The sequence below is a fragment of the Myotis myotis genome, unplaced genomic scaffold, assembly GCF_014108235.1.
Source record: "Myotis myotis isolate mMyoMyo1 unplaced genomic scaffold, mMyoMyo1.p scaffold_m19_p_20, whole genome shotgun sequence".
Lineage (NCBI taxonomy): Eukaryota > Metazoa > Chordata > Mammalia > Chiroptera > Vespertilionidae > Myotis > Myotis myotis.
The window spans coordinates 7,518,206-7,538,172 of NW_023416325.1; the positions used below are offsets into that span (position 1 = coordinate 7,518,206).

General features: G+C 43.9%; 1 pseudogene; it reads left to right on the forward strand.

Moving 5' to 3' along the window:
- The first annotated feature begins 13,315 nt into the window (after positions 1-13,315).
- Positions 13,316-19,318, forward strand: LOC118678575 (annotated as a pseudogene).
- Positions 19,319-19,967: the final 649 nt, after the last annotated feature.

Here is a 19,967-nt window from a genome sequence, read left to right on the forward strand (position 1 = left end):
GAGAGGACACAGAAATAAAAGCAAACCGCCCACAGAAGGTAGAGGGGCACTTCCTGGTTTCTGTGACTGATTTTCCCACGATCATGTAACTGATGGCCGAAATCTCCCAAATCTCAGATTTAAAGAACATGGCATGAACCTAATTTCACTGAACTCCAGGAAGTTACTCCTGTCCTCTGTTGCAGTATCACCCATCACCTGCTTGATGACTATAAGACACTACTTTTCATGCAGGATACAAAACACTCAGTTCTCTTCACTCACTCTCCTGGGTACTGGTGAACTGGCTTGGGGGTGAGGGAGCCCTGATCACTTTATTTGCTGATATCTGTGGTGTCAATAGACTTAACTTCATGGAAGGGGGGGGGGGGGTGTCTTGGAAACTGCAACATTAAGTAAACATTAGGTCAGGTCCTATAAGGAAACCAATTTGACTGGAGGCTAACTTACATACGCCAACAGTCAAGCTGCTATGGCATATTTCTAGTCACAAAATATAACCAAACTTCCAAATAAAGACCCCAAAATAGTTATAATGTTAAATATTGAAATTAATGTGAGCTATATGCGCCTGTAAGGATGCTGAATAGAAACAAGTCAGATCATGTTTTCCAACCCACTTATTCCAGTTCAGGGTCAAGGGTGACAGACAGCTCAGGGTGCAGGGCCGGTCCCTCCTTGGACAGAGGACGCCCTTCCATCACAGGGCGCACTCAGGCCCACACCTTCACTCACTCAGACTGGGACGATTAAGACGCACCCATTCACCTCCCATGTACATCTTTGGGACGTGGGAGGGCGCTGGACCACTGGAGGAGACCCACACAGACATGGGGAGAACATACACACCCCACTCAGACAGCAGCCCTGGTTGGGAATCAGTTTTTTTCTCCTAAACATTATAACAAAATGACATTGAACAAAGCCACCTTATTTGAGGACCTGCTATACTCCCATTATGATTGATTTCAAGCTCCCTCAGATTTAACAACCAGCTGGCAAACTCCTGAACGTTTACCGTGGGCTCTTGCACACAGCTGTGCCTCTCCCTTCCCTTCTTCTCATTTCCACAGAGCATTTAGTCTCACCTGCAAGGTCCAATACGTGTCATTGGTGGTGGGGGGAGGAGGGGGGGCGCCGGGTCCTTAAACCCAGCTCCCAGCCACATCACCACCCAGTCTCCCTGCCTCTGCATCTTGGGGCCTCGCTGTGCAGGGCAAGGAACAGAAAGTCTGGGCTCTCCAGCAGCGGGGAACAGAGCAGCGAGAGAGCCTGGGCATTGCGGTTCCTACGTTTTATTCCAAACCACGGTGTTAATAAACAGCTTGAACTGAAGCAAAGCCCAGCTCACCTGGTCTTGGTGGCTTATTTTCTCCATTCATCAGACAGCAGCAACCGCGACCTCAGAGTCACGGGCGGCAGGAAGCATCATTAGCTCGTGGTTTGTAAAGGCTCAGACACAAACGCCAGTGTAATAGGAGTGCAAAGTCTCATTATTCCATAATAATTCTCATCTGGCTGATTCAAATTGCGCATCTCTCCATCGCTAACCTTTTTTCCAATTACGTCGCTTCATTTTTTTTTTCTTCTGGATATTTTTTGAAGTCACTTTGAAGTGCCATGATTACTCTTTCAATAAAAACCTCACCAAGACGCGTTGAAACTAAATGAGGAAAGCAGGAGGCAACACACTTCCCCTCCTAAAAAAAAAAATGCAAACCTCAACCCCTGTTTCACAAGCGGCGAAATCGGTGCCTTATTCGGAGGGTGTTCGTTCAAGGAGATAATCTTTTTTATGTGGAAATGATCATTGTACACTTGCCAGATAGTTAATTACATTAGGTTGTTCTGCCCACGATTGCAAATCAGCTTCGTGCAGCAAGGCCCTGCGGTCCAGATAATAGCGGGAGATAATGCAGCAAAACAACTGTGAAAGGAAAATGGTGCAAAGCATCAATGTTGAAAATTGCTGTTTGTTTTTATATATATGTGTGCATTTTGAGTGGGGCGGCGACATGCTCTTTGCTGTTATCACAAGCATTAAAGTTTAATAGACCCTCCGTGAGTTATTTACTGCTCGGAAACACCTGCTCGGCGAGATAAAGTAGCAGCTATCTTTCTGGTTTTAAAACTGACATTCAGCCAGTTATATTTCTGGTCTCTCTCATCACTTAGATGGTTGTTGACTTTTCTTAAATGTCAACGGAGGTTTTCAACTTAATTTTATTCCTCAAGCTGGTTTCTTCCCCGGGTCCTCCAGGGGCCCCGCTTCTGGCCTCTCTGTCACCCCCAAGAAAGGGCTGCGAAGAGCAAATCTCTCATTGCAGAAAGTTAAGTGCCTTCACCACCATCTTTGGCACACATTGTACAGAAAAGGGAAGTTGCCATCTCTCATCCATAACTACTCCTACTTAGTCTTCTACCGGGTTCACCAGGGTAAATAAAAGAGTGGGCAAGGGCAGTACACACACACGTCTAGGGAATCACAGATGGTGATTATGTTCTATGTCCCTGTACCAAAGGTTTCACTTTCTTGGCGTATCCCAGGGCCTGCATGAGAGCTCTTCCTTCTGGAAGTCTCCCCATTCTCCATCCGCCACCAATGCTCTCCATGCTCCACAATCTGAATTCTGCAAGATGGAGTCTGATTACCCTAGCACTTCCCACTCCTTGGCCAAGTTCTTGACCTCAGACCACTTCTTAGAATAACAACTAGACTATGGCTAGACCTCTCATTGGCAGGGTGCTCACAACCAGTCAATCACTGGTTCCTAGTGTGCAAACACTGCCCGTCACTGCTCCACTGGGCACGGGCCCCAGGTTGGCAGGGTCACCCTAAAGGAGATGTTGGGTGTTTCATTCATGCTGACTGACCAGGGCTGTGCAATATGCTAGGTTCTAAGCAGCAGGTACTAACCAAAGTGAGGAGCTCCTTGGAGTGTCAAGGTTCAAGAAGAGGGTGGGAGCGGCTGGGGAGAGGTCAATGGGGGGAGAGGGAGACGTATGTTATACTTTCAACAAGAAAGAATTTAAATTAAAAAAAAAGGTTTGAGAAGAAATTGAGCTCAAACTTTTCAACAATAAAGCTTGGCTGCTGGACTTGGTTCAAATTCTAGCTCTACCATCTGACCTTTGTATGGCCTTGGGCAAGTGATTTAACCTCTCTGTACCCAATACCCTTCAGGGGAATGTAACCGTTCCCTTCTCCCCATCTCGGTTCTTTGGCTGGACTAATGATTAAATTGACATGAGAAAGATTAATAATAGAAAACCAAATTAATTAGTATATACAGGAACCCCTAGAAAAATGAGACTCAGAGTGACCAGAGCAGGCAACTATTAAGCCTTTTAGACAAAGAAACAATACATTTGTGAAGAATGGACAAGACAAAGGGGCGTGGTCTGGGGTAGTGAATTAGTGAGGAGGAAACAAAGTTTGTGTATACAGCCTTCTGGGCTCTGAATTCTCCATCTCTGGTGACAAGGATGTCTCTTTACCTCCTGGTACAGGGACAGTGCTTTTCACATGGGAGATTAATTTTCTGCTTTCAGGGGACAAAGGAGGGTCAGAGTGTCCTTCTTGCACCGGCTGTTTCTTAAATAACTTCAATTCAAAATAATCAATATGCCAAGTGGCATATTTGGGGGAGGCGTATGCTGTTCCCCTTTAACCCTCATGGAAAATGAGGTTTATAATGTTACCTACCTCGCAAAGTGGTCATCAGGACTAAATGAGATGACGGACAAAATGCTGAGCCCAGTGTCTGCCCCGGTAAGTGCTTAGTACCTGATGTGTTGTATCCAGTTGTTTACTATTCGTCTGTGTGCACATAACATAATGTGGCACATGACCTCAGGTTTTCGGAATTGGAATTAGTGGCAATCGCTGGGTTGGTCCACGGCACACTTCAATCATTTGTCTAAGCAGCACTGTCTTTTATTTTATGCCCTTGTTTATAATGTAACAAACATCCAGTAACCCATCAACCTTCCAACTCATTTCTCTCGAAGAGATAACCCCCATCCTGAATGAGGTGTGAATCCCTCCTCAGCTTTTTTTTGTATTATTCCTATAAAATGTATGTCTAACAATGTTTAGTTTTAGTTGTTTTTAAACTTTATAAAAAGAGTATCATATGACATGTATGGAACTTGTTTTTTCATTCACATTCCCGTGTAGAGTTTATTTCTTCATTTTCAATTCTGAGTAATATCCTGCTGTAAGACAAATTACTAGTATTTAAGGGCTCAGTACATGTTAGCCCCTACTTTCACTTATTACTCAACACTTGCCACCTCTCCTCACTCTTTTCCAAGATTTTACCAGCCTCTGCTAAGTCCTAATTTCACCCTTTTAGTCAATGGACATTGTCTTCTGACCAGCTCTTCTGACCAGCAGTGGGCCCATCCCGACCACCTACCTGTTTGTTCCCTTCCTCCCTTTCTCAGGACTCTGCAACCCCAAAAGATGCCCCTGATATTTGGTCAGCTAGATCCCCTATTAAGAGATGAAACATAGACAAGTACCTGGTAGGAATAGTGAACTGATTGTTGCCTTTTAATTTTTTCAGTGAGAATAGGAAGAGCTTTTATTGACAAGGCTGTTATGCAAATGTGAACCTATCACAGTGCATTATTGGCATTCTTGTTATCTGGCTCTACTGTAATCCTGTCATTTCAGCTCCCTATCCCCACCTCCATTTATCCTGTCACTGACAAGTCTAGTAGAAAAACTGCAGACTGTAATACTTTATGGAGTTGTGGATAGGTAAGAAACAGCTGGGCCCTAGCTGGTCTGGCTCAGTGAATAGGGCCTGTAGACCCAAAGGTCCCAGGTTCGATTCTGGTCAAGGGCACATGCCCGGGTTGCGGGCTTGATCCCCAGTAGGGGGCGTGCAGGAGGCAGCCGATCAATGATTCCCTCTCATCATTGATGTTTCTGTCTCTCTCTCCCTCTCCCATCCTCTCTGAAATCAATAAAAATATATTTTAAAAATAAAATAACAAACAAATAAATAAAAAGAAACAGCTGGAAGAAGCTGCCTGTGTGTTGTCCGAGTATAGAAATGAGAAATAAAGCAGGGGCCCTGGGTCCCAGCCGAGTCTTCCTTCTAGTGACTGCTCTGAGCCCAGCAGAAAACTCATGAAGTGACCTACATTCGTTTGGCCGAGCTCCTTCCCCTGCAATTACCGTAGCAAAGCTCAGACACGGAATTCTGATTGATTCTGGAAGATTAAGCAAGAAAATGAAGGCACCATTATATTGTAGCCACAGAGGTAACCTGGCTTTAAATGTGTGCACTGATTCAGAAGGAAAGAGCAGGCTGCCAACATTTCATGCAGGTTACCAAGTTACCTCACATTTCTAATGCTGATGTTGAGCTTTGTCCCACTCAGAAATATATAGCCATGCTTATGATAAAAGACTAGATGGAAGGGGCTTAGTTTCATATTTCTTTCTGTCTCCAAATTGATCACATTTTTCTCCCATGTTCTTTGAGTGTAAGAGGTGGGGCAGGAGGAGAGGGGTTGGGGGAGTAGAAATATTAGACATGTACTGAAGATATTCTCTGTAAAATGTAACACAGCTCATTACTGGCACAGGGACATTTGGAAATTTTCTTTCATTAACTCCACAAGCATTTTCAGTGTTTGAGTGTTTGATTGGAAGCTCTGGCCCTGATCACAAGAAACTCACCTGTGGGGACAAGTGGAAACGCATAGTGGCATCTGCTGTGATGAGAGCCGTGGTGGAATTTGAATAGACGGCCATGTTTGCCATGAATGGTGAGAATCAGAGTTGTCTACACCCACACCGGCCACTCTCACGTGACTTGACCCTTCTGCTGTCCTCACTAACATGACTTTATTATTCTAGGAAATCCTTGCCCAGGAAGATAAATTTGGCAAATAACTAAATGTCTTTGCAAATCCATTTAAATTTGATCTACTTTTCAATAAATGACATCAAGTTGATTGTTTATGAACCAAGTCCCTTCTGATCTTATCTTCAAAACCCTCCCCTCCCTGAGTTGACCAATGGTAACTGGTATCATGATCCTTACCCAATCCTAACCAAGCTTTTGCATTAGAAGGCCCATCTTAAAGGGGACTTCAAAACCTCCTAAGTATCCTGGCTTTGCCCTCCCACCCACCATGACCGTACAAGGACTCTGTCCTCTTAGTGTTTCTTTTTACGACAGTAAGCAAAAACCTCAGCTCTGACCTATCAACACGTGCCAGTGTTTGACAATGAGGACAAAGAACAAAAAGAGAAGTGACAACTAGGTCTTGAAAAGTGACTGAGCCCTGGCCGGTGTGGCTCAGTTGGTTGAAGAGTCTTCCCATACACCAAAAGGTTGCAGGTTCAATTCCTGGTCAGGGTACATGCCGGGCATTGTAAGCTCAATCCCCAATAGGGGGCATGCAGGAGGCAGCCAAATGATGTTTCCTTCTCACATCAATGTTTCTCTCTCCCTCTCCCTTCCTCTCTCTCTAAAATCAACAAAGACATATTTTAAAGGAAAATATATATGTACAGATCTCAGACCATACTGGCCTGGCCTGTGCCTGTACCTTCCGACAAGGGAAGCAATTTGGGGATTCAGGCTGCATCCTAGGTACCTTGGAAGAAGCTGTGATGTTGATGCACCCACTTCCTTAGGCCACTTTTGCCTATAACAATTCCCTTTCAGTTTCCCACAGACAATCTGCACCTTTCCCAGAAGGCAACTGAGTTACACATATAGAAAGATTTGACCTCTTTAAGCCCTGAGGAGTCCCATGTGGATGGGTGGAAAGAACCAGGAATGTGTAGGCAGACAGAGCTGGGCCCAACCCAGCTCTAACCCTGTGACCTCAGATGGCGTTCTCAAACCCTCTTAAATCTAACACATGGTTAAAGAGGAGAAATAGTCCTGATGTAGCAAGGCTGTAAGTGCCAAAGGAGGGAAAGCGCCTGCCACATCACAGCTGCTCATAAATGTTCATTTTCTCATCTTACCCCAGCTCTTAGCCACAGGCCTGATTCCCATTCACCCCATTATTAATAAGAGCCCTGGCCTTTTAAAGCAAGAAATGAATGATTTAATACCCCCAGTATCTGCCTATGGTAGGAGACCACACACATGGTCTTTTCACAGCCTTCCCCATTGCACTCACATGAATAACTGAATACTCTCAGTGGACGCGTGAGGTGTCTTCCAAACACTCTAGAGGTGGAGGTGGCTGCAAAGGTGGAGAGTGGTGGCTAAGTAGTGCCTCCAAGCATACAAAGTATAAAACCTTCCGCATAAGCCAACCTGTCACTCTCCGTGTTGCCTATGAAGTTGTTATTATGGCCGGGAGCATGTAAGCCCGACCCCTTGGCAGGAATCCCAAAGGCTTTTTAGCATTCATGACTGCCCAACATTTCCCAGGGTTCTTGTGTGAGCTACAAAGATGTCTCTTAGCTTGCTGTCGAATGAAAAATATATTACTCCCCTGTCTTTCCTGGCTGTCATCACCACACATGCTCAGCTAATTTAGTCTGGGAACACACTTCTCCTTAAACAGGACTTGTGTGCTACCACATTTCTCTACAACCTGCAGAAAATAGGTCTGATTTCAAAGCCGTGTGTTCAAAGAGAAGAGGAAGCTGGGTCTGGGAGAATAGATGGACCTGTTTGCCTTGAAAGCTTTCTTGTTAATTTTAGGTTCAGTCCCTGTCCTCAGGTTTTTGGTGCCGATGAGAAACAGCTCTTTCCATCATAAGAATGTGAATACAGTATTTCCCAACAAACCTTGAACCATTGCCCAAACCTCAGATCTCGAGGCTTTCCTAAGGTTATGGTCACCAGAGTAGGTCTTGAAAGTAATGGCCAGATTTTAAAACTGCAATGATCAAAGGATGCTGGGGAAATGTAGGCGATTCACACAGACCAACAGCGCCCTCTGCTGGGCACAGGCCTGCCATAGCACCAAAAATGGTTGTGCAGCAATGGCAATGTGCTTGCCTCCTGCATTTGTTCACACAACTCATACCTGCCCCTCTCAAGCCTTCTTCCCCTCCCTTTCTAGAACCCAACCAGAATTCTTGTGATTCTCAGCTGTTTTCCTCTTATAGCCCCTCAAAGGCCAAAACAGCCAAATGTTTACAGATAACATGGAAACATCCCCATTTGGATATGTTATGAGGGAAAGGTGAAGTCAGTGCAATTCAGCATTAAAACTTAACGCCGTGTGCTTACTGCAAAAACTAGTTCAGGGAAAGACAAACATACCATCCATACCTATATCCAGATATGGATTGGATGCTACAAATACTGGTAAAGAGTATTAGAGTGATCCATGATTCATAAAAAGAATTGGTTCCCTTCATTTTATTTTTTTAAAAATACTATGTAGATTGGCGTTAATTTTTCTTTATATGTTTGCTGGAATTTTCCAGTAAAATATTCTGGGCCTGGAGATTTCTTTTGGGGGAGTCTTTAAATTATGAACTCAATTTCCCTAACAATTACAAGTCTACCCAAATCATCAATTTCATATTGGGTGAATTGTGGTAATTTGTGTTTTTCTAGGAAATGGTCCATTTCAATGAAGTTGTCACATTTATTTCATTCCCTTATTTCTCTTTTGATATCTGCTGGGTCAGTATTAATATCCCTGTTTTATTTCTGATTTTGAGCATGTCTTCTCTTTGTCAGTCTTGTTAGAGGTTTGGCAATTTAAAAAAGTCTTTTCAAAACACCAGCTCTTTGTTTCATTGGTTTTCTCTATTGTTTTTTTCATCTTTATTGTCGAAAAGTATTACATATGTCCCCTTTTTTCTCTCATTGATCTCTTTTAGCCCTTTCCTACCCACATCCTGGCCCCAGGCCTTCACCACTCTATTGTCTGTGTCCATGGGTTATGCATATATGCATACAAGTTCTTTGGTTGATCTCTTCCTACCCACCCACCCTCCCCTGCCTTCCCTCTGAGGTTCCACAGTCTAGTTTTCTCTATTGTTTTTCTGTTTTCAATTTCCTATGCATCTCCTCTTACCTTTATTATTTCCTTCCTTCCATTTGCTTTGGGTTTATTTTATTCTTTTTCTAGGTTCTTGGGGTGAGAGCTTGTAGTATTGATTTGATACTTTTATTGTTTTGTAATGTATGAAGCTAGTGCCCCTCTCTAATAATAAATTTTCCTCTCAGCAATGCTTTAGCTGCATTCCACAAATCTGATATGTTGTATTTTCATATTCATGCAGTTCAATGTCTGCTTTGATTTCTCTTGAGGCATTCTCTTTGACCCATAGATTAGTTTCAAGTATGCTGTTGAGTTTCCCAGTGTTTGGAGATTTTCTTGTTATCTTTCTAATTTTTTATTTCTACTTTTATTCCCTTGTAGTCAGAGTACACACTCTGGATGATTTTAATATTTTTGAAGTTTTTTTACACCTCAAGATATTGTCTATCTTGGAGTGTGTTCCATGGCACTTGTAAAAAAAGAAAGCTGTGCCTGCTATTCTCATGTTGAGGGTTTTATAAATGTCAGTTAGATCCTGTTTGTTGATGGTGCATATAAGGTTTTCTATATCTTTACTTATTTTCTGTCTTGTTGTCCATCAAATGTTGAAAAGGGGGTTAAAGTCTCTAACTGTAACTGTGGAAATAGCTATTTCCCCTTTTAGTTATAACAGTTTTTGCTTCACATATTTTGCAGTTCTGTTGTCTGGTACATGCAACCGTGTATTTACTCTTTTGTCTTTATATAATGCCCCTCTTTGTCTCTGAGCATCTTCTGTGCTGTAATGTCTACTGCATCTGATAGTAATATATCCACTCTTATTTTTCTTCGATTGGTGTTTGCATGATTTTATGTATTCTTATCCTTTCATTTTTAACCTGCACATAGAATGTGAGTAGACCATAGTTGGATCATGCTTTTAATCCACTCTACCAATCTCTGTTTTTCAATTTCTGTCTTTTCATCTTTTAATGATTTAAAGTAATTGCTGAAATGTTAGTGCTTAGGTCTAAGGTTTTATTTTTTGTTTTGTGTTTGCTTAGTATAAGATGCTCAGACAATTTGTTTCCTTCATCACTCAAAAAATGTTATGCCACTTTATTCTTACTACATAGTTCCTGATAAGAAATCCACTGTCATTTGAAGCAGCTTTCCCTATAGCCAAAGTGTCATTTTTCTGTGACTCCTTTCAAGATTTTTCTTCTGTGACTTTAGTTTTCTAATTATGATGTGTCTTGGCATTCACTCAGCTTCTCAAATGGGTATGCTTATGTTTCTTGCCAAGTTTTAGCCATTATTGTGTTGGGTACTTTTTAAAATCCTGCCTTCTTATCTTTTCTTTCTAGAAATCTAATGACATAAAACTTAGACTTTATTTATAGCCCTACATATCCCTGAGTATTCTGTTTTATTTTTTATCTATTTTCTCCCTGGGGTTCAGTTTGGGTGATTTTATCATTCTGTCTTCAAGTTCACTCATTTTACCTTTTTTCATTCATGTTCATAATTGCTCAATGAAGCATGTATAGCATAGCTGCTTCAAAATCTTTGTCAGATCATTCTAACATGTCCATTATCTATGTGCTGCTTTTTTTTTTTAATGAGCTCTTCCTGGTTCTTGGAATAAGTGGTTATTTTAAAAATTAAAACCTGGACATATTTGAATTATGTTATAGAAATAGGCCTTAGTTAAACCTTCCATTTTATCTGGTTTTTCTCTAATACTGCTCCAGTAAGAAAAGGGGAGTATACCGCCTTGTTACTGCCACGTAGAGGTAGAAGTCCAAGTTCCCCAGTTGGTCTTCATTGATACTTGAGGCAGGGGCCGTCCCATTACCGCTGGGCAGAGGTGGTAGTTCACATTCCTGTGCTATCCATTGATACTACAGTGGTAGCAGCCTCATAGCCCAGGAATGATGACTGTTTAATGGGCCCCATGACACCACTACAGTGAGAAGAGGGAGGGGTACCACATTCCTGTCAGGTGGGGGTGAAGTCTAGGCTCCCCAAATGCTCTCCATTGATCCCTTGATGGGGATGCCTTATTCCTGGACAGTGGGAGTGCAAGTTTTTTATCACTCTACTTGATCTTCTCTTACATCATCCCAGTGGGGATCACGAGGTGCCTGCCACATTACTTAAACTAATGTATAGTATATATGGTAAAAGGAAATGCATGTAAGAATGGTCACCAAAATATGAATGGTTACTATTTCAGTAGGACCTTTCCTTTTTCTTACTCTTTTATGGTCTAGTGGAACCTGTTAAAATAATCATGGATTACTAAACTAACCAGGGTTTAAAAAATATTTTTTTGCACATTACAAAATGCTTACGTCAGAGGCCTACACTCTCACCTGCCTCAGTGACGATCCTACATCATGTTTTTCCTCATCTATTCCTTGTAAAACAGCACACACAGACACTTGGATCCAGAACTCACTTGTATAACACAAAGAAGTCCAGGAGTAGAGATCATATACAGTTTAGGATTTTGATTAGTGTCATAGTGTAGGTTTAAAAGTCAACTTAGTATCGGTTTAAAAGAACTTAGTCACCATACTGCTGAGGCAGACGACAGATCAAGATTAAATACCCCAGCTGAAACATGCAAGACTCAGCTCATAATTTTTTCTATATGAATCATCAAGGAGAGGAAATTACTCTGTGATTCTAGCCAATTACCAAATATATAGTGAGTGCTACTTTTCTAGGAACCGGCCATTCAGCAGTGGATAAAAGAGGCAAATATTTCTTCCCCCTTGACGATCACAATTCCACTGAAAGAAGACAGACAATAAGCCAAACAAATTAGTCAATTACCTAGCACATTAGAAGGTAGGAAATGCTAAGGAGACAATTTAAAGAAGGCATGAATATAGAGAGAGCCAGAGATGAGCAAGAATTGCGATTTTAAATAGGCTTCAATAAAAAAAAAAAAAAGGAATTTTCATTCAAATTGTGAAATGAATTCTGGGAGGGAGCCATGTGAACTTTTACAGAAGAGCATCATAAGCCAAACAAAAGAGGGTACAAAAGCTTCAATGCAGGGACATGCCATCATGTTTTAGGACCAAGGAGGAGACCACCAAAAATTAGTGAGGGGATGGTAGTAGGAGATACAGTCTTCTTTGCCCCTGTAAGGCTTTTTTTTTTTTTTATTGATTTTTTACAGAGAGGAAGGGAGAGAGGTAGAGAATCAGAAACATCGATGAGAGAGAAACATCGATCAGCTGCCTCCTGCACATCCCCCACTGGAGATGCGCCCGCAACCAAGGTACATGCCCTTGACCGGAATCGAACCCGGGACCCCTCAGTCCGCAGGCCGACGCTCTATCCACTGAGCCAAACCGGCTTTGGCCCCTGTAAGGCTTTTAGTTTTACTCTGAATAACATTAGAAGCCAGTGGAGGGTTTTAAGCTGAGAGGTGACATTTACAAACAGTTTAACACAGCCTTATGGGGGTCAATCTGGTGGCTGTGTTAGTTGTACAGAATAAGTAGAGGTGGAAGATCAAGGGAGGAAACAAATACTAGTTTGAAGTCTACAGTAATCTCAGTGGAGGATGATGATGGCTTTTTTGACCCCGGTGGTAGTGGTGAAGGGGAATAAAATGGCCCAGATTTCAGATATGGCTTTAAGGTAACTCATTTTTTTTCTCTAATAAATAAAAAGAGTGTGAGAAAAAAAATGAAGTAGAGGGGACTGTGAGATTTGAAGTACTAACAAATAGAAAGCTAGTGTTCTTAACTGAGATAAAGAAAACAAAGAAGAGTAGATTCAGAGAGGAGAATAATTGGGAGTTTGTTTTGGAACATGTTATGATTAAACTGTGTCACAGATCTGCAAGTTGAGATGAGTAGCAGCTGGATCAGAGTGGCAAGTTAAAATAACAAACCCAGTTGGCTATCTTACTGTGGAATCAATAATACGTAGATGTTATTTAACCACTGGATGGGGTCAATGAGAGAAGAATACAGATCGAGAGAGGCTATCTTCATTATGAAGGGAGGCTTTAAGGGGAGGAAATGAGGAAAATAAAAAAGGTAATACTAATCATATTTTTTGTAAAGGAAAAAAAAAGGTTTAAAGGAAAGGAGGCTGACAAACTGAGAGTGTAGACCGTTGGTTCTCAACAGGGAGCAATTCCTCCCAGGGACATTTGGCAATATCTAGAAATAACTTTGGTGCTCACAGCTGAGGCTGGGAATGGTGGGAGGCTGGGATAGATGAGGACCCAGCACCCTCTCTCTACCAGAGGAGACATAGAGACTATAAGAGGGGCAAAACTCCTTCCTAGCTTGTCCACAGAACTGGCACCATGAGTGAGTTTACAAGAGGCAGATTTTAGAATTAGTCCAGGAAGAACTCTCAAATAAGTAGTGCTCTCCAAAAGAAAATAGGCTGTGTTTTTGGTAGAGAGGGCTCTATGAATGGAAGTGTTCAAACAAAAATGGGTAACAAAAACAGATCCAGAGACAGAGAACCATTGATCAGACCATCAAAACTCAGAGGGAAGGTAGGGGAGGGTGGGGGTAAGGGGGAGAGATCAACCAAAGGACTTGTATGCATGCATATAAGCTTAACAAATGGACACAGACATCAGGGCCTGAGGGCATGAGTGGGGGGTTGGGGGGGCAATAGGGGGATAAGGACACATATGTAATACCTTAATCCATAAAGAAGAAAGTTAAAAAATGGGTGACATATTTTATTATTTTTATTATTTTTTAAATATATTTTTATTGATTTTAGAGAAGGAGTGAGAGGGAGAGAGAGATAAAACATCAATGATGAGACAGAATCATTGATCAGCTGCCTCCTGCAAGCCTTACACTGGGGATCAGGTCCGCAACCCAGGTACGTGCCCTGACTAGAAATCGAACTTTGACTTCCTGGTTCATAGGTCGACGCTCAACCACTGAGCCACACCAACTGGGTGAGAAGTGGGAGAGAAGGAGGGAGGGAGAGATGGAAGGAGGAAAGGACAAAGGAAGGAAAAAAAAGTTCTTTCTCTTTTGAAACAATTTGAGGGAAGTGGCCTCAAATGAAGGTAACAACAAGGAAAAACACGTGGCCAGGAAAGCAGAAACTGTAAAACCAAAGGCAAAGAACCCAATTGGAGGAGAACAGCTGAGTGTTTCAAGAGGAGTCACAGAAGGTACGCCTGGAGAGGCAGGTTGCTAGGCTTGAACGGGGACTATTTTTATCTGTGTTTATCTAAAAAATAAGATATAAGATTTACTGATACTGAACACATGGGAACTGACCCTGGAACTCTGGCTTACAGCCAAAGACATTTGGGGTCAATATGGAAAAAAAAATGTTTAAAAAGAACCAAATTCCCTGTCGTTTCTCCTAAAATCTGTCCTAAATCCCTTCTGTCTGCATGCAGCTAGCATCCAAGGGCACTTCCTAGGTGTCTGTGATGTCATTTCCTTTTGTAGCTGTTAGTTCCCTGCAGTGTCTACACTTTATTCAACCCAGGCTTTCTGATAACAGATGTGATTTCCAGCTGTGTCTACATACCAACCGCAGCGGGTTCATTAATAACAATTATTAAGCACTTTGTGTTACAAATTGAGCTTGTAGCAACAGAGAAAACATCCCGTCACTTGTTTTATGGCCTCTTGTCAGAGCTAACTATAAATCCCCATTATCTCAACATTATCAGCACTACAACATGGGACTAAGCATGAGTCATGAATAAAACTTTCAAACAGCTCCATCATTCTGGAAAGAACAGAGCATAAATGAACACTTGACGGTGCCATGTTATATGTGAACTTAAATAATAGCTCAGGCCTTCCTGTCAGCTAATTATGCAAATTATTATTTTTAAGACTTCCATTTGTAGTTGCATGGCTGGTTCATTCATTTAGACACGCAATTAGAATTCAGTAAGCACCCAGCCCATGCGCTGCCCTCGCGTAACCCAAGAGTTCCTACGAATGATGTATGAAGACCAGTGAGAATGAAGAGAGAAAAGTTTCAACTGAGAGAACGTCTCCTGGGATTATGAGGAGTGGGGGAGGGGGGAGACCACATTTTCTCTGAATACTATATTTTACTGGAGAAATTGTTAAATTGGGGAAGATTAATAGAGGAGGAACCACAAACTGTATTCATTATTGCTTCCTGGGTGGAAGCCCATATGGATTTTCAGTCAATTGTAAATATATTTATTTAGTTATAGCTCTGTGTTGGGTCCAAGCTGTCTTAAATGATGAAGACAGGACAGGAAGATAAACTGAACACGTACATTTAATTTGTAAGAGAAAAATGGCCAATAAGCACATGAAAATTGTCAAAGCTTACAAAGATATGCAAATTTAAACCACTAGACATTATTTTTCGTGTTTTAAACGTTAATTCTAGTATTGGGGAGGAGGCAGTGAAATTGGAAATCTGATCATCTGCTAAAAGGTGTATGAAGGGATCCAAACCTTTGGCAATATCAACCAAGAGTTCTAAAAGTGCCCATTACTTTTTTTTCAGTTGAGGTATACACTGTGTGTCCACATTATTATGACCACCTAACGTTTGTAGGCAAATTAGCTATAATTTCACACTGAAGTTGCTAGAGGGCCTGACCATTATAAATAGGGAAGCAGGTTGTTTACCACAACAATAGAAGTGTTTTTTTCCTGAAGATATGGGTAAACAACGTGATTTAACAGCCTTTGTATGTGGAATACACACACACATACACTGAGTGGCCAGATTATTATGACCACCCCATAAGTACTTCGTTGGGCCACCTTTTGCCTTCAATACTGTGGCAATTCTTCTTGGCATTGACTCCACGAGATGTTGAAAGGTGATGCGAGGAATCTGACACCATGCCTGATGAATAGCACTGTCCAGTTCTGTGAGATTTGATGGTTGTGGAACCAGCTGCCTGATGGCTCTTTTAACTTCGTCCCACAAATGCTCAATTGGATGGAGATCTGGTGATTATGGGGGCCACCTAAGCAAGGTAAAGTCTCCCTCATGTTCTTGAAACCACTCCTGCACAATACGAGCACCATGGCATGGCGCATTGTCTTGTTGGAAGAAGCCATCTCCATTGGGATACGCCATCAACCTGATAGGATGAACTTGATCAGCAATGATACTTAGGTATGTTGTGCTATTCAGACGTTGTTCCACACAAATTAAAGGGCCCAAATCATGCCAGGAACACATGTCCCAAACCATGACACTGCAACTGAGGGTTGTACTCATGCATGTGGGGTGCATACTTTCATGCTGTTTCCGCCAAATTCTCACTCTGCCATCTGCATGATGCAACTGGAAACGTGATTTATCGGACCACATGACTTTTTTCCAATGCTCGACTGTCCAATCCTTGTGTTCCTGTGTGAATTGGAGACGTTTTATCTTGGTAACTGCAGACAGCAAAGCTGTTCGAACAGGCCTTCGGCTTCCATATCCCATACGATGCAGTATACGGCTAATTTGCCTACAAACGTCAGGTGGTCATAATAATCTGGCCACTCAGTGTATAAAAAAATAGCTACGGTAACAACCAGAGACCAGAACACCAGGCCCCTGGCCCAGGCTGGCCCGCCCCCCAGGGAGCTGTTAGGGGCGCCCCTAGGCAACGCGATAGGGTGCGAGTTTGATGGGGGAAAGTCGAGGAAACAGGGGGGAAGGTCTGAAGGGTCTGCGGGTTTGGGGTGGTTGCCCGGAGTAGGTGTGGAGTGTGCTGGGGAAGGAAGAGGAAGGTCCGATGGGAAAGGGCTCAGCACAGTACCTTTCTCATTGCGAACCAGGACGGCGCCAGCCGGGGACTGAACGGGCGGTTGTCTCATGAGTCCGCTTGGGACCCACATGTTCATGGCAGCGGCTGTGCTCCCGAAACTTCACTGACTCCAAACAGTGAACAGCTATCAACGCCAAACAGAAAAACCCTCTCCAGCCAGAGGCCCTGGACTTGTAAGGCGACTGAAGGAAACACCACTTAAGGAGGAGCTAGAAAAACCGGAAGTGTGCGACCAGAGGATTGTGGGATCGTGGAGGAGCCTGGGCGCCTAGAGGATTGTGGGATTGTGGAGGAGCCTGGGCGCCGACAGTTAGAACGTGGGCCTGTTAATGCGCATGTGCGTAGTCAGCCCTGTAGTCCTCAGTCTCGCAGTATTTGGACGTGACCCCTGGCAGGAAATTGTTTGTTGCCTTGGTTTGAAGCTGGGACAAGAGACACGAGTAAGATCCTCTCTACGAGGAGCACACACGCACCTCCCAGGAGCTGCAGATGAAACCATCAAGATCTTTGAAGAGCAGGGCCAGACTCAAGAGAAGTGCAGCCAGGAGTACCTGAAGCGCTTGGCGTGAGGGCAATGAAAACGAGATGCAGAGGATCCTGCTGAACTCATGTCCCTCATCGCCGGGACCCATGAGAGCCGCAGGAAGCTGGAACAGGAGCTGCCGACACAGGCCTTGGACAACCGGGAGATCGATCAGCGCATGAGCAGCCTGAGGCCAGACCTCATGCAGCTGCGCAGGATCCGAGACAAGTACCTGGTATGGCTCAGTCAGAAAGGCGCCCGGCAGAAGAAAATCAACGAGTGGTTGGGAATCAAAAATGAGACTGAAGACCAGTATGCACTGATGGAGGATGCGGATGACCTCCCCCACCATGAGGATCGAACCTGTTATGTGGGCAAGGTCAACTGCACTCAGGCTGAGGAAATGCTGAACGGCAAGCGGATGGTACCTTCCTCATCCGTGAGAGCAGCCAGCGGGGCTGCTGTGCCTGCTCTGTGGTGGTGGACGGCGATACCCAGCACTGTGTCATCCACCGCACGGCCACTGGCTTGGGTTTTGCAGAGCCCTACAACCTGTACGGGTCTCTAAAGGAGCTGGTGCTGCATTACCAGCAAACCCCCCCCCCCCCCCTCCTGCAACACAAGATGCACTTACCGTCACACTGGCACATCCAGTGCAAGCCCCGGGCCCCCAGCCCACTGATTCATACAGAGCAGGACTCCATCTTTCTGTCTCTCTTCCTTATGAATCTTTCTCTGTCCCAATCTCTCTCTTGCTTTCTCTGCGTCTCTCTCTTCCTGTCACTCTTTCTATCCCCATCTCTGTCCCCTCTGTCTCTCTTAATCTCTGTACCTCTAAGTCCCTGTTAGAGGAGCATACCTCCTCCACCCCATGCCCCCTTTCCCCATGGGCACTTCCCTCCCCTGGCTCTGGCTGCCCCCACCAGTTCCTGCAGTTCCCCCAAGATCCCCCTGCCTGTACCTGCCATGTTTACAAAGGCCCCTGGGGTGCTCAGCACCAGCCTAGTGCCCTGATTTGTAAGCCATAGACCTGGGGTCAGAGCAGGAAGAAGGCAGGAAGGAACTTTGCTGGGCCACTTCCAAGAACCTCAGCTGTGACATTTGGGTCCAGCAGTTAGGGGGATCAGGCTGGCAGGGGAGAACAGTTAGGGGCGATCAGGCAGGCAAGCAGAGTGGTTAGGAGCCAGTGGTCCCGGATTGCGAGAGGGATGTCCGACTGCTGGTTTAGGCCTGATCTTCGGGATCGGGCCTAAACGGGCAGTCGGACATTGCCCAAAAGGTCCCGGATTGTGAGAGGGTGCAGGCCAGGCTGAGGGGCACCCCCCTGCCCCCCCCCCCCCCCATGCATGAATTCCATGCACCGGGCCTCTAGTTTAACATAAAAGTGTTCACAGAGCACTTTAAATAGGTTATAAATGCTATGAATAGTATAATTTCAAATATGCTATTTTTACACACGCATATATCATGCACCTATTCACAAGGCTAAAAGAAATACCCTAAAATATTAATTTAATGATGAACTATGAATATTTTTATCTTAATAATTTTCTATATTTTATAACATTTCTTTCAGTGGGAGAGACAGTTTCTAACAAATCTGGCTCGTAAAGATTTCAAGGCACATTTTTTCCAGACCTTTCCTAACCTGTATTCAGTGGACTTGTCTAACCTTGTCTTTCACAGAGTCCAGCATAACACTGGTCAAATCCTTTTTTTCACAGCTCCCAATCATGCCCTGCTTTCCCACTCAGCCTTCGCGCACGTCACCTCTCGCAACTATGCCCAAGGAAACGACAGTAGCCGAACAATATTAATAATAATATCTTAATGAATTCAGCCTCTGCCTAGAATCATGTAGAAACAAAAATACCCCAACAGTTCAAAGTAATCACCCCCCAAAATTCTTTTATTTAATTAATGCCTCACAGCCACACTGCTAAGAGCCCATTGTGCTCCCTCCGTATTGCCCTCACAGCCCAATAACGCTAGCTAACTTCATCATGCCCACAGCTATTCTCACCTTCCTTTAACCTCCCCTCTTTAGCCTTGTCCTCTCCCTTTTCTATATCACAGGTTTGTCACTAACCAGTCCTCTATGAGAGAGTGAGCCTCAGTTTTCACATCTGTAAAGAAGGTAGAATAATAAACCCTGCCCTACCAATATCCTAAGATGTGAGGTTTAAATATTTTAAAGCTGTAAGGCGGTGTACATGCTGTGACTGTTGCATCCCTTTTTCTCATTCATGCAGCAGGTATTATTAATGTGTAATCAGTGCTCTGCCCACACTATTTTACCCACAACTATGAAATTATACTAGACTAGAGGCCCAGTGCATGACATTCATGGACTAGGGTGGGAGAGTTGGGGGGTGGGGGGAGGTCCCTCAGCCCGGCCTGCGCCCTCTTGCAGTGCAGGACCCCTTGGGGGATGCCCACCTACTGGCTTAGGCTTACTCCCCCTGGGGATCGAGCCTAAGCTGGCAGTCAGACATACCTCTTGCAGTCTGGGGCTCTAGCAATCCAGGACCCCTTGCTCCTTACTGTCCACCTGCAGTGGAGGCAGGAAAGGTTCCCACCATCACTGCTGCACTTGCCAGCCATGAGCCTGGCTTCTGGCTGAGCGGTGCTCCCCCTGTGGGAATGCACTGACCACCAGGGGGCAGCTCCTGCATTGAGCAT